This window comes from Xylocopa sonorina, chromosome 14 (assembly GCF_050948175.1).
Source record: "Xylocopa sonorina isolate GNS202 chromosome 14, iyXylSono1_principal, whole genome shotgun sequence".
NCBI classification, from domain to species: Eukaryota; Metazoa; Arthropoda; class Insecta; order Hymenoptera; family Apidae; genus Xylocopa; species Xylocopa sonorina.
The window spans coordinates 3,285,787-3,301,411 of NC_135206.1; the positions used below are offsets into that span (position 1 = coordinate 3,285,787).

The window sequence follows — 15,625 nt, forward strand, 5'->3', positions numbered from 1 at the left end:
TGTGAATTTTGAACTTTTATGGTGTAGATTTTGAATTTTTATCGTGTAAATTTTGAACCTTACTATAAAAAAATTCGTTCATAGTGAGACACGTGAAGCTCAGAAGCGAGTAAAGGGTGAGTAAAATAATCCTCTTGCGACTCTTTCTCATCATTGCTTCGCAACTCAACTACGAATGAAAAAGAAAATATAGTAAGGTTAAACAAACAAATATTTTTCTATAATTCATTCGATTAATTTGTACCACGATGTGAGATACTTGGAAGTCAGTTCGACCAGGAATATTTTTACATCTCCATCTGAATATATTTGAAAGATTCCTCGAATCGATTCAGCGAATCATCGCAATGATTAATCAACTTGGCAGTGAAGTTAAAGTTTGAGATACGAGATGACAAGAGACTACTGTAATCGAGTGAAACGTACGATTAACTCTTTCAACTTCCATGTCGAATGCGACTGGACATCGGTAAAGAAAATTAAAAAAAATTTCAGAGCTATACTTAATACATTTAGTAGACAAAAAATGATTTACAAGCAGCGATCGAGGAACGATCTTTTCAAGGTACAAAAATTCAGAGTGGAAAAGGTTAACGAGCTGGAGCAGACCAGCTGATCGAAGATCAAACTATTTACCATCGATTATACGAAAGGCGGTGATTATCGCCAGTTTAATTATACAATGTCCCAATCAACCTGTCGACGATCATTACAGATAATTTACACGAGCGTAATTTTTATCCAGCTCTCAAACGTTCGAACGAAAGACACAAAAAGCTAAATGAAACTTCTCGTCGCAGATCGTGTCAATCGACAGTAGACTCGATTCTGCGAATCTTTGTTTGCATAGAAAAGAATGATTCTCAGAACGAGAACGCAGCGATTCTCTGAACTGTTTACACGTCCACGGTAGTTCATAATTAATCGAGTGTTCCGCGTATCGAGACGAGGGTCGCTGAGCACACGCGACAATTCTAATTGCGCGCGGCTGGTCTCGCGAAATCGACGAGGAACGTCGCACGGAATCGCAGCAGAAGTTGAGCGTCCATCGACGCGTCTTGTCGTTCGAATTAGCATAAGACAGACGCGTGTCAGCTGGTAATAACGCCTCGATCGTTTCGAATACCCTGTAATAATAGCTTCATCGAGATACAGGTTGCATCCTCGATGCAACCGTCGAGTAAACGATTCGATGTTTAATAAACGTGCACCAGCGAGCTCGATGACGCATGGAAAGGACACTCGTTCGCCAGCCAGCGTTGGATGATTCAACGATCGCAGGTACGTGTGTCTCGTTGCATAATCGTGCTCGAGTCGTATTTTATCCACGCATAATCGAGCGCATTTGTCAAAACGCGATATCGACGTGTAGGTTAGGAAAAATGGCGACGTGTTGCGATGTTAGTTGCAGAGGTGTCCGCGCGCCCTCGTCGCAATTAATATTAAAGTGTCACGTTGTAGTTACGTATTCAGAGACACGGAGGGTATTCACAGTCGAACGACTTAGCAATTGATTCGATGTTGGAAATGATGTGGAGCGGGTTCAGGTTGCTGGTGTGGAGTGAACGATCTTTTAGTGTGATCTTGATGAAGCAGTGAGCGAGAGTTTACTTTTGAGTGCTTTGAGTGCTTAGCTGGTTTCTCAGAGTGGGTTTTCTGTTTGCTAGGATTTTAAGCGCGAGTTTTCTAAGTATAAGGTTTCTGAGCGCAAGTTTTCTAAGTAAAAGGGTTTTAAGCGCAAGGTTTTTGAGCGCAAAGTTTCTAAGCGCCAGGTTTCTGCGTGCAAGAATTCTAAGCGCGAGGTTTCAGCGCGTAAAGATTCTAAGCGCAAGGTTTCTAAGCGCAAGGGTTCTAAGCGCAAGGACTCTAAACGCAAGGTTCCTGCGTGCGAAGATCCTAAGGCGCAAGGTTTCTAAACGCAAGGTTGCTAAACGCAAGGTTTCTGCGTGCAAAGATCCTAAGCGCAAGGTTTCTAAACGCAAGGTTGCTAAACGCAAGGTTTCTAAGTGCAAGGTTTCTAAGCGCAAGGATTCTAAACGCAAAGTTTCTGCGTGCAGGGATTCTAAGCTCAAGTTTTCAAGCGCAAGGTTTCTAAACGCAAGGTTTCTGCGCGCAAGGATTCCAAGCGCAATTCTCACGTACGCAAGCATCCCAATCGCAAGTTTTCCGCGCGTAAGGATTCTAAGCGCAAATTTCCGCGTGTGATCTTTCTAAACGCAAGTGTCCTGCACGCAAGGATTCCAAGCTCAATTCTCCTGGACGCAAGCACCCCATCGCAAGTTCTCCACGCTCGAACACGAACGCAGAACCGCAGAGACAGACGAGATCATCAAGAACTGCTTCGAAAATCCGCGTACGCTCGCGAGATCGTCGATCGGTGGTCGCTCGCAACCGGGGCACAGTTTTATCTTGGCTGATGGTTAACGAGACGCGGCTCTCGTATTCCGTGTACCACCGTTTCTGACGGCAAGTGTCACGATCCGCGTATTCGTATCTGGCTGGCGTTTAACGCGGCTAAACACGCGAATAAAGATGCGACGGTAGATACGGAAATAAATATGACCTGGGCCGTGGCGAGTGCATTCCAGGTACCGAATACAAAATTACGTCCCGTATCTAAACTGCGCGCGGCGTTATGGCCACAAAGAGAGAGAGAGAGAGAAAAAGAGAGAGAGAGAGAGAGAGAGAGAGAAGGGGCCAGTATCCGCGATCTTCAATGCGCCCGCACTGAAACGTAGCCGCGCATTCGAAATCCACGGCATAATACGTCTACCAGCGGGTTCGACTCTCTTAAAATACACAGCAGCTTGTTGTTCGCCGTTGGATCCGAGCCGAATAGGTTAGCTCGACAGCTCGCCTTCGAAATTTATAACATCGACTGAGGCGCACGCACGGGGTTGCCACTCTGTTGTCGGTAGAAATCGTAGAGATCGATTCTGTGGTTGACTGTCTTTAATACCTGGTCGAGTTTTGGATTTCTATGTGCTGGTGATCGTGGTGGTTGCTGAGGCGCGAGATTGGGGCTATTTAGTGGTGTTAAGTATGATTTGAGAGATTGCTTTGGGGTGGTTTTATGATTGGGATGCTTGCACGCGAGATAATTGTGTTTAGAAACCTTGCATGTAGGAAACTTGCGCTTAGGAAATTCACAGACCGAAAACTTGAGCTTAGAAACCTTGTACGCGGGAAATTTGCACTTAGAAAATTCACAGACGGAAAAGTTTGAGCTTAGAAACCTTGCATGCAGAGAACTTACGTTTAGAAATCTTCTACGCAGAAATCTTGCGCTTGGAAATCGTACACTTAGAGATTTATCGCTTGGAAATCCTACGCTTGGAAGTCTTCTGCTTGGAAAGTTAACGCTTGGAAGTTTTTCGCTTAGAAATCTTAAATTTAGAAATCTTACGCTTAGAAATCTTCTGCTTCTAAAGCTAATGCTGAGAAATTTTACGCTTAGAAATCTTCTGCTTAGAAATTTTCAGCTTAGAAAACTTGCGCTTGGAAAATTTAAACTTGGAAAACTTGCTCTTAAAAAGCTTGCACTTGGCAAACCAGAACTTAAAAATCTCGCACATAAAAATTTTCGCTTACAAACCTAACTTCCACTCACTTAAATCAACAACTTCAACACAATCAACCATCTTCCACACAGCTATTCAACATCCATCGCAACAGAGACTCACAGAAAGAATTTTTCACAGAATGTTAGGCGTTCGAAAAACGCGTGAAGAATGTGAAACTGAAAAAATAAAAAATGCCAGGCTCTGCAGGCGCGTTTGAATAAAACATTACGCGAAGTAAAAACCGTGGACGGTATCTTGTAACGCGGTCGTCGATATGATAACGGATACGGGTAATTAATTTCAGCGACACGAGAGTTTATCGGTCAAGAACCGTGGTCGCGTTGCCCTCGGAGGGTGCGACGATCGGGGAAAACCGATCGTCGAGCGGCAAATCCAATTACATAATTGTCGCACCGATTCGACTGTATTACAGGGACTGAGTCGTTAGTCCCTGTCGTAAACGGGCGAAAATCCAGCTGCGGACGTAATAAAATATTATTGACAGGGCCAGGTGACCTGTAGACCGAATTAACTCTCGCAGTTTCGCTTTACGGGACTTTAAACACGCTTTGGAAATTCCATTTCATCGTTGCGAGCTTTTACACCTCTGAAGAGTCTCCATTTTTATTATACTCATTCCATAATTAGCAGAAACTCAACACGTAATATTCGTAGTCTCAAAACTATTACAAACACAAGCTTAAAACACACAAAAACCAAAAAAAAGATAAAAAAAAAGCAAAGGAGTATTTTAAATTCATCGAAGACGTCAGAGAGGGTTGAAATAGTGTACAAACACACGATTGAACATAGAAAAATCTCAATAAAGAAAAAAAAGAGCAAAGGAATTTTTGAAGTCCATCGAAGACGCCAGAGAGGGTTGAAGGGTTGCACAAACACACGTTGAAGACTTCATCTTTATTAAAACCACCCTATAATTCTTATAGACTCGACTTATGGCGATTCATAGTCCCAAAACTACACTCTCCTAAGGATATAGAAGAATCAAATACTACACACCCCCTGAAAAAAAAGAACGAAGGAGTATTTCAATTCGATCGAAGACGCCAGAGGGCCTCGAAGAGGACGCCGCGCGATATTAATTGAATAAACGCGACGAGGTAGACGGTGGTGATTCCGCGCGAGATCAAAGGCACAAAGAGTCCCGTGGATTCCCGTTGGATAAGACGCCCCCGGCGTTGACAATAATCGGGAGGGCTCGCGAGGGTGGTAGCCGCGATCCGAAAGAGGATCCACAATAGAGTTAATTAAACATCTCAATAGCAGACGGCTGCCCAGGGGTGATTAGGCATGCCGCGTTCGGTGACACAAGGACACAGGGAAACCGCCTCTGGCTATTGTACCGCGCACTGAGTCTCTCGGGACAGAGAAAGAGAGAGAGAGAGAAAGATCGAAGAAGGGTCGAGAGAGGGCAGCAGACGAGATGGTTGACAATAAGAGGAAGAAGAAGAAGGAGAAGGGTGGGCCCAGGTAGAAGCGAGGCGCTCGCCAGAGGAGGGAAGCGACGACACAATGCAGGTGACAGCTCGCGCACCCCGCAGACCCTGTCTCGTCCCCTTTGTTCCTGCCGTTTCGTGGCCTTTCTTCCTTCGCTGACGGGAAGACAACCCGTGGCCACAGCGGCGTCTCAGGCTCGCGCTGAAATTGCTCAAATGGAAACGAGTGTGTCATTCTCACTACATCCGCCTGTCGCTTGGTCCCACCGGTACCGCTGCTTTCTCTTTTCCTGCACGACGATACGATTCACCCTCTACGCTTCTACGACCTTCGCCAGGAACGTCGTCTTCTGTACTTCATCGATGGTTCGATGGCTTCGTTTTATTGTAATAAATGTATGGCGAAGTTGGTGATACGTGAGATCTATGACTGAGAGATTGGGGAGAGGGGTTGATTTTATGGTGGAGAGGTTTCTAAGTTCGAGGGTTCTAAGCGAAAGTCTTCCAAGTGGAGGGTTTATAAGCGCAAGGTTTTAGAGCTCAAGGTTCCTAAAATTTAATTTTCAAAGCTTGAAGTTCCTAAGTGTAAAATTTCTAAGCTTAAGTTTTCTAAGCTCAAGATTTCTAAGCTTTGAGGTTTCTAAGCTCAAGATTTCTAAAATTCAATGTTCAAAGCTTAAAATTTCTAAGCGCAAGATTTCTAAGCTTTGAGATTTCTAAGCTTGAGATTTCTAAGCTTTAAGGTTTCTAAGCGTAAGTTTTCAGAGCTCAAGATCCCTAAAATTCAATTTTCAGAGCTTAAACTTCCTAAGCTTGAGATTTCTAAGCTTAAGTTTGCAAAGCTCAATCTTTCTAAGCATCAATTTTCAAAACTCAAGCTTTTTAAGCACAAGATTTCTGCATGCAATCTTTTCTAAGCGCAATTTTCCAGCGTTCAAACTTCCTAGTCTCAAATTATCAGCGCTCAAGGTTTCAAAGCGCAAAATTTTCAGCTTGCAAAGAGCACTCGCAAGGAATGGCGCGAGGAAACGGTACCAACGCTTCGTGTTTAAGCGCGCGCGCGGGGGGCGCGCTAAAGAGGGTCGAAGCGGACAACGACCGAGTCGATCTCGCTGGATAAAAAGTGAAAACGCTCGGTCTAAATCGTTGTCCTCCTGCGATCGAAGATAGGAGAAGGTGCGGAGCGGACGAGGGTCCCTCAGATAAGTATCGCACGGTGCGCGTCGCGCGTCTCATTCGAGGCCTGGCGGACAGCGTCCGTTGTCAACGTGGTAGGTAGCGTGTTAGGTGACGATGTACACGCGTTCCGTTAGTCACCCGGTTAGAGACAAATGGACGTCCCCATCCGTGACTACCGTCGCTACGCGGACTTATAATTAACGCGAGACGATCGCCACTGCGATGAGAGTCCTCTTGCGAGGCTCCTCAGCGCAAGTTTTCAGACGCAAGTTTTCTAAGCGCAAGTTTTCAGACGCAAGATTCCTAAGCGCAAGATTTCTAAGCGTAAATTTTCTGAGTTCAAGGTTCCTAAACTGAAATTTTCAAAGCTTACACTTTCTAAGTAGAAGGTTTCTAATCTTCAATTTTCAAAGCGCAAGTTTTCTGCGTGCAAGACTTCTAAGCGTACGTTTTCTAAGCTCAAGGTTCCTAAACTGAAATTTTCAAAGCTTAAGCATTCTAAGCAGAAGGTTTCTAAGCTTAAATTTTCAAAGCTCAAGCTTTCTAAGCGCAGATTTTCTGCGTGCAAGGTTTCTATGTGCGATTTTCCTGCGTGCAACATTTCCAAGCATAAATTTTCTGCGTTCAAGGTTTCCAAACGCAAGTTTCCTACGTTCAAGGTTCCTAAGCGCAAGTTTGCTGCATGCAAGCTCTCTAAACGCAAGTTTTCTGCGTGCAAGGTTTCCAAACTCAATTTTTTCGCGTGTGAGTGTTCTAAGCTCAAGTTTTCTGCATACAAGGTTTCGAAAGATAGCTTACTAACTATCAATAATGTGCGAACCCTCATTATTCGCGCCACCCTTATTTCAGAGCAACAATGTTCTTTAAAATAAAAAATGTTCACATATAATTCTTGAATAATATAAACTTGATTTCAACAAATAATTATAGATTGCACATGGAAGTAAATACGTGATGTTATACAACTGTATCCACAGTCTCTGAGGAATTATAGAAATTTTAAAAGAATTTCGATTCCATCGAATTGACACGCTCTCGTACATAATATCGCATAGATAAATTTATAACGTGACCGTATCTTTCATTGATTACAGGGACAACTGTCCACATCCAGCGCCTTGGAAGAAAGATAACCGCGATCGAGCGGAAAAATTGCTCGATTAGTATATTTATTTTATCCGTAGACGAAGCAGGGGAGTTTGAACGTGTGTCAACGTGAAGAAGACAAGGAGGAAGCTTGGATTCCATAAAACTTGGAAAATAACGAGTCGAAGAAGAGACGATGCTTATCGCCTTTAGCATCCCTTCTAGAGAAAGAGAAACGTCTCTTTCCACAGTTATGCCATCGAAACGAACCCCCATATCTTCACATTTTTCATCGCAGGCACCTGCTATAAATTAACCAAACGTTTTCACTAATTTTTGAAAATACTTTCATTCAGGATAATCACAAAAAAGAGAAAAAAAGATTGCGAGAAGGGGATGCACACTATTCAGCACAAAACCATTCGACTATTCTCAATTTTCACAAACTTCAACTAACAACCAACGACAACAACAAATTACACAACAACCCTCTCGCAACTCGCGTTTCACGCGTCGCGAAACGCACTCGGAGGGTGAAAACCACCACCTACCTAACTAACTTTTCCATCGAACCTTGGCGTTCCCTTCGACCATTAATAAACGAACACCATTGAACACTTTGGTAACGAAAAACCAGCTGATCGATTGTCGAAAGACTAACGCGTGGAATTTCAGCGATTCGCCAGTGTTGGCGGGGGTGTGCTCGCGTGTACGCGAGAGGGAAGCGACGCGGCACTTCGGTCAATTAATTCGCATAATAAGCGCCGTCGGGTGTTCCCTGTCTGCTCGCGAGCCATGAAACAGTTAGGATCGGCTGTCACGATAGGTTTTCATGTCCCGATGGTTCCCGTGCCGGCGGGAGAGCCGACATATTGGTCGAGAGTGCGGGAGGCGACGTCTACCCTCGAATGAGAGACGGGTGTTGCGTTGAAAGCGGACGGCCGCGTGACGAGATGCCAGGACTTCTCTCACGACCCGTACGAGACAACGTGTCGTCTCTGATTACACACGGCTGCGCCAAAATTCTCAGGGAAATGAAGAAAGACGAGTTGCTCCGCTGCTCGCACCCCAATCGAAATTGCACTGATGTTTTAGCAGCGATTCTTCGTTGCTGTGTCTCTCGAAATGTATTTAAACAGTGAGAAATACGTAAAAAAAAAAGAATCTTGGATACGAAGAAATATCTGAGTTCCTCGAAATGTATTTAAACAACGAGAAATATATTAAAAAAAAAAAAAGAAATTTTGATATTGCAACACCAGATGAGTATTCGAATCTTCTGCGCAAGCAGTTTAACGACTACGCTGATGCTTCCTCAGCGATTCTTCGTTGCTGAGTCTCTCGAAATATATTTAAACAGTGAAGAATATGTAAAAAAAAATAATCTTGTATACGAAGAAATCTCTGCGAATACCAAAAGAGTATTCGACTTTTCAACGCGAGTAGTTTAACGAAACTCATTCGAGTCTCTCGAAATGTATTTAAACAGCAAGAAATATAAAAAAAAAATCTTTGTTACGAAGAAATCTTCTGGCGAACACCAGACAACTACTCGACTCTTCAACGCGATCAGTTTAACGAAACCGATAACCCGGTATATCACGCGGTTAGAAAGACGCTCATCAAAGAGGAAGCAATTTTAATAACACGATTGGAGCAACTTGGGTCCTCGCAGCGTTGTCATTACGCGGTGGCCGGTTGGGTAATTTCGTGAGAAATAATTAGCGGTCCCAGGGCCCCGTCCCGGAAGAGAGGCGTAACGATAATGGCAGGGTGGGCACCCTCTGACGATGCCAGCGTAGGCATCCAAGAGCCAACAAATTCGACGAGCTGGCGACGAGTGAATTAGTCATAGGTTGAGCGACGTGACGTCGCCTGAAAGGGCCTCAAGCCATCCGACGCGTTAACCATCCATGGGCGCCATATAAATAGAAGGCAGGGAACGCCGACATCTCGAATAAAATTACCAAATCGAATAGATTAATACCTTGTATCCCCTCTGTCCCGTTTTATCCCTTAATGCTACCAAACTTCCACTGATTTATCGAAACCCACGAGTGGTACGTTCAAAATGGCCCCATTTAGGGGGTGAGAGCTTGTCCTCGATAAAAAGAATTTCAGCGTTTCTGGTGAAAGTAATTCAATCGAGATACTCGCGAGGTTGTGGAAAAATTGATTTTATCCAGTCGTGTGGAGTTTTAATCGAAACACACGACTGGTACATTCAAAATTGCCCTATTTTGGGGGGTGAGAGATTGTGCTTGGTGAAAAGAATTTGTTGAAAGTGTTTTTGGTGAAAATAATTCAATTGAGAAGCTAAAAACTTGTGAAGTTGTAGAAAAATTGATTCCATCGAGTCATATGGACTTTTATTCTGAAGCTAAGCACCAGCTGAGAAGACAGAGATGCGCAGAAGGCTCGAGGGAAGAATTGAAACGCACATAGGCCCCATTTTAGGAGGTGAGGACTTATTTTTGGTGAAGAGATTTTGTTGAAAGTGTTTTTAGTGAAACTAATTCTGAAAACTCTCGAGACTATAGAAGAATTGATTTTATCGAATCATGTGGACTTTTATTCTGAAATTAAGCACCAGCTGAGAAGACAGAGACGCGCAGAAGGATCGAGGGAAGAATCGAAACGCACATACGCGAGCGTATTTGCATTCCGTCGTCGAGCACAGTCGTCGCGATGTTACCTTTCGCGTGTGTCTCCCTGCTGAAGGGGGCCCCCCTTTTTATCCGGTCGGTTTTCGAGAAAATCTGTACGCGGATCCGTCGACATAAAAATGCAGGTCGTGCACGCCTGCGCGCTCGCTCGGTGACCCGACAACACCGGTGTTTTATGGCCGACAGCTTTGTGTGTTCCGAGTAGGCATTATTTTTCCTTCTAAACTCCGTTATACCTGGAACAATGGAGAGATTAAAACATAAAATATGATCCCAGGGGTACAGTTCGGTAGGGGAGCCCGTGCTGCCTATAATAAATTCTCCATACCTGGGCCTCCTTCCCGAACGAGCCCCTTTTTTTCGTCAGGTGCGACGCACAGTGGCGACTCGGGTTAATTCATTCGCTGGACGACGCTCGATGCCTCCAAAAAAATCGATCCGATCCTGTTTCCCTGCTGTCTCGACGCCCTCGAATTCGTCCTGCGACTGGAAACAGAAAAATCTGGGCCACTTCTAACGCGTCTGCGACGATAATCGTGGATAGAAGACTGGCGTTCGGGTAAACGTGTCGAGAACGAGGCGTAGAACGAAAGAATCGAGAGCTTCGCTTTTGACTCGACTCGACTTGTACACGTTTTTAGTTGTTCTAATTGCTCACTGCCGGTTTAACTATTACTACGGAAATTAATATGATTTACATAAGCGTCCAGCGGGGGCTTCGAGTAACGCTGGATATGATTTATAACCGTAGACTCCGCGTTTCACCTTGGCTCATTCATATTTATAAGCGTATAAACAGACGTCCGCGTTCGAAGTAATTAAGAGTTATAAAGATTTATAATACGCGGGGATTAGCATTAAGTGTCTCAATAATTGTCGGTGGGAATGCGGGAAAATGCATAAAACATCGCGGCTAATTAAGGGGAATATGGACTATTCTGTTAAATGCCCGAAGGGTAAACAAAGCGATCAATAATTTTCTTCGCCGCTTTTTAAACGCTCGCGTATTATTATTATTTTCTTTTTTTTTTTATTCTTTTCGTATCGCAACACACGCAGGTTGTTTGTTCTTCTCGCGAGCGAAATCGTGCGCGATCTATCCTTCTGATCAGTTTTTCGTTCCTTCTTTCTCGAGATAGAGCATTGTGTACACTTTCGACGAGTCGTTTAATAAGCCACTATCAACGATTGACATTGATAGAGCTGTTTGATCGCGCGTATCTACGGAATAGTCCAAGTGCACACGTATGTACACACGCGGAGGGTACGATTGACAAACTGTCACCTCGTCTGTCGTCTCAATTAACTTGTTATTCGAGGCGATCAGGCGTCGTACTTATTACCTGGATTTCCTCGTTCCTTCGATCACTCGATGCTACCACAAATTTCAACAAAACTTGTATACAACTCTGGGAAATTCCAATTTAATTTCGAGTAAAAGTAGCAAGAGAGATTTCAACCCTAATGGAGACAATTTCAAAAGCACTCGATGATTAACAAATGGTGCTAAAATTCAGTGACCAAAGTGGATCCAAATAACAGTGCTACCAAATCGATAATCGATTTTAACGAAACTTATATACAACTCTCATAAATCCTAATTCTATCAAGAGAAATTTCAACCCCAATGGATACAATTTCAAAAGCATTTGATGATTAACAAATGGTGCTAAAATTCAGTGACTAAAGTGCATCCAAAGAACAGTGTTACCAAATGGATAATCGATCTTAACAAAACTTATATACAACTCTCACGAATTCCAATACCATCTCAAATAAAAATAGCAAGAGTAGCAATAGAGATTTCAACCCCCATCTATACAATTTCCAAAAGCATTCGACGATTAACAAAATGGTACTAAAATCCATTGACCAAAGTAGATCGAAACACCATCATTACCAAATCGACAACCCGCATGCCTCTCTCAATCCACCCCCAAACCAAGAGAACCAACGCACCCCAAAACCCTCGCAAGCCTCATGGCAGCGATGGTATCTTAGTTCTCGCGTCCAACCCTTGAAACTAGCCATTTCTCATCAAGAAAGAAAGAAAGAAAGAAAGAAAGAACCTGATCCCTATTACGCGATTCGTTTTTCCATAAAAGCGAATGTCTTTTGGCGGGGCCAGTTGGCAGCGGCGTTTCTCGTGCGGGTCGCGCAGCGGACCTCGGACGCGCTCTTCTATTTGTCGTATACGAAGTCACGTACCGAATACATTATCGTGCGGGATACACACGGGTTCTATGCATGTGAAGGTTGAAAAGCAGGCAGGCAGGCAGGCAGGCAGGCAGGCAGGCTGGCAGGCGGGCTGAGAGCTCGCTAGCTCGGTCGGACAGACGGACAGACGAACGAACGAACCGACGGACGGACGGGTGGGTGACTATATTGATTGTGTAGCCGACTGACAGCGACAGTGACATATGTCACCGAGGCTTCTCGTTATCGCTGATTTAAACATGAGGCAACGAGGCCCTTGCCCAGTTGTCTGCGCTCCGCGCCAGCTTCGTATTCCTGTCTACGTCTCCATATCCCCCTCTGCCCCGCTGTTATTATTATTGCCAAGCATATTTTTTATCCCACCCCCGCTCTGGCTCGACGTATCGGCTGTCACGAGTGTCGGAAGCTCGACGACGTGACCTGTTTGATCATCGCCGGCTCGATGGCGCGCGATGTCAGAAATAATTACGAGCAGCACGCGGATGTGTTATTGTTGCTCGCGAGCGAGGGTTCTCTGCGTTATTATCGCGAGCACCGTGTACATATCGAGTGTAATTGTGGTGTCTGTGCTCTCGATCGAGCTCCCGTCAACGACGCGTCGCGATCTCTCTCGAGCGTTTCGTAGCGTTGAATTATTTAAGAACCGCGTCAGAGACGCGAGCAACCCCCAAAGAAAATTGCTCCGCGAGATGGGTTATATTCGAGAGCGACGATACGTACGTAATCACGCGACCAACCCTCGTCGTGTCGCTCCTCGCCTCGATGCGGAAGAAATAAGAGGCGGAGGGGTTGGAAAGGAGACTGGCTATGATTTATTACCAGCCGCAAATTCTGTTCCTCCTCGCCCCCCGTGCGCGCCAACTGCGCTCGCGTTCATCCATCTTTTTCCCTTTCACGGCTCGACGAGTAACTTTTCCCCAGCAGCTACCCCCAACCCTTGTTACCGCGGCTCTACCACCGCGTTTCTCTCCCCTGCCGGCCCTCTTTGTTCCGCGCCATCTCTCAAAGTGACCGACTGCCTCCTTTATTATCCGCTTGTCAGCATTTTTACACTTTTATCCACCGTTCTAGTATCTATTGTGCCTTGAATCGGCCGAGCGAGCGAGCCAATACGTCACTGGCCGCGACGATCGTCCCGCGAGCGACTGAGAACGATGCTGGATTTGGTGGACACGGCTCGATCAGCTGATCCACGCTTGGATTATGAATTACGGTCTGTGGAAATTAATTTTTCAATTGTTTCGCGATTTTTGGATCGTTCGACGAGGAAGCAGGATTCTGTTTTACTTGATTTTTGAGAATCCACTGTACTAATGTCTATCAAACCCCTGAATCGAGTTTGTTTGATCGCCAAAGTCGCGAGAACGTTGTTGGATCCGCTATTGGTTGTTCGATCAGCTGATCGACGCCCATATTATGAATTCCACTCCAATCTTTGGCTGTTTCTGGCGCAAAAATTAATTTTCTAACCATTTTGCAATTCTTAAATCGTCGAAGAATGATGCATCGTCCTAAAACCACCGTTCTAGTATCTATCGTACTTTGAATCGAGTTCGTTAGCGAGCCAATAGCCAATAGCGAGGACCAAAGTCAGAAGAACGCTGTTGAACCCGCTAGACAAGCTATCGATGGTTCGATCAGCTGATCGACGCCCATATTATGAATTGCACTCCGATCTTTGGTAGTTCTTGGCGCAAAAATTAATTTTCTAACAGTTTCGCGAATTTTAAATCGTCCAAGAAGGATGCATCGTCCTATTTTACCTGCTTTTTGAAAAACAAATCAGCATTCGTAACGTATATCCATTCTCCAATGCACCCTGCGGCGAGGCAATGAAATACAGCTTTAATTATTGTTTATTGGACACCGTCGTCCCCGTGACGTTTTTACAATGGAGTCCATAAAAACTTCCGAGGGTGAATGGAGCTGCTCGCTTGGTCGAGTCCGGTTCTAGCCAGAAATGGTTATACGCTACCTAGCCAGGGTTCGACAGTATCCTAATCCGGGTCGACAATAGGTTAAAACATTATTACCCAGTCATAACAAATGTAATGTGCGATTTGCGTCTGAAAAGAGCCGTTCCCAACCGCCTTATTTATTGCGCTACCCTCACCATCCCCCCAACGAACGTTACGTCCACTCTCTGACGCGTAGACGTTTCGAATTCTCGAAGTTTCTCGAAAGACAGAGAGAGAGAGAGAGGGGTGTCGAGAAAGAATCGAGCAGTAATTCGAAGCAAACATCCTGCGATTAAAAATAAAACCCGCGCACTTAGCGTCGCATTGTGAGCCGGCTAAATAAACGCTGTTTACGCGCGCGCGTCTGTCAATAGCGCGTCAAACGCGAATCCTTATCCGCCTGGTGGCCTGTCGTCCCTCGAGATCCCGAAAACGCGGGTGTCTGAGGCAGCGGCGCAGATGAAAGAGAACTATATTAGCCGTAAACTCATCCGTCAGCGTCGAGACGTCAAAGACTCGCCATTGGGGCATTAACGGCGCCGTAACTTCAGAGGAAGCAGGGGTGCGAAGCTCGTAGACGCTCTGACGGGACCCGCGTAGCGACTTTTTTCATTCCTTCTGGGAAATATCTCGCGATCGAGAGATTTAATATCATACCTGTCTACTTTTGCGAATGGAAATTCGTCTCGCGAGTCGACACGAGAAACGCGTGTTTCTCGCTAATATTCTTACCAAGAAGCGTACTTTTCGAACGAGTTCCAGCGGGTATCTCTCGCGTAAAATATTTAATCGCCACGCGTAGCCGGCAAGGTATATCGCGCCGTTTCGAAACTCCAGCGTACATTGTGCATTGAAATCGAGGCGATAACCAGACGCGATCCAGCCAGGCTACGGATTTCGTTAGACACTCTCGCGAGGGTTCGCATTCCTCGACCAGCGGCTAATTATCGCTCGCGGCGAGCGCGCCACGTAAACGCGGCGTCGCGGATATCGTCATAATTCGTGGTAATTACCTTGTAACGTAACTACTTCATCGATCGCTTTATCTTACTTAAAACCCAAGTAACGGAGCGAACCGTTTGTGGCCGAGCCGCGCAGCTGGTATTCTCAAGCTTTTTTTCCCCTTAATAGCCGCGAACGCAGCCGTGCACGCGGTTTTAAACGCGCGCGGGTCGTCGTGGCAGGCTCGAAAAAAGGGCCTCGCATAAACAGCGCGACGGTCGCTGCGACGACGTCGATTATCGCGCGAGCTCCGCGTCGCGAGCATCCGGCGGCGCGAACCGAGACGAAGCGTTCTCCACGCCGCGTACAGGTTATTTATACGCGGTCCTGCTCGCGTTATCGTGGCGTACCGCGGTAGAACTCGCGATCGTGGCAGGGAGTCGAGAATAAGACCGTTCCTAGTCGATAACTCCGCGAGGAGGGCATTTCGCGACGCGTCGATCGTCGTTTATCGCGGCGCGGAAGTCGCTGGTAGGAGGGACCGGTAGTCGAGGCTC

General features: G+C 45.5%; 1 protein-coding gene across 1 annotated transcript in view; it reads right to left on the reverse strand.

The window, feature by feature from the left end:
- Positions 1-15,625, reverse strand: part of LOC143430437 (zinc finger protein Elbow) — a 219,128-nt gene that overhangs the window by 94,349 nt on the left and 109,154 nt on the right. The window lies entirely within an intron of this gene.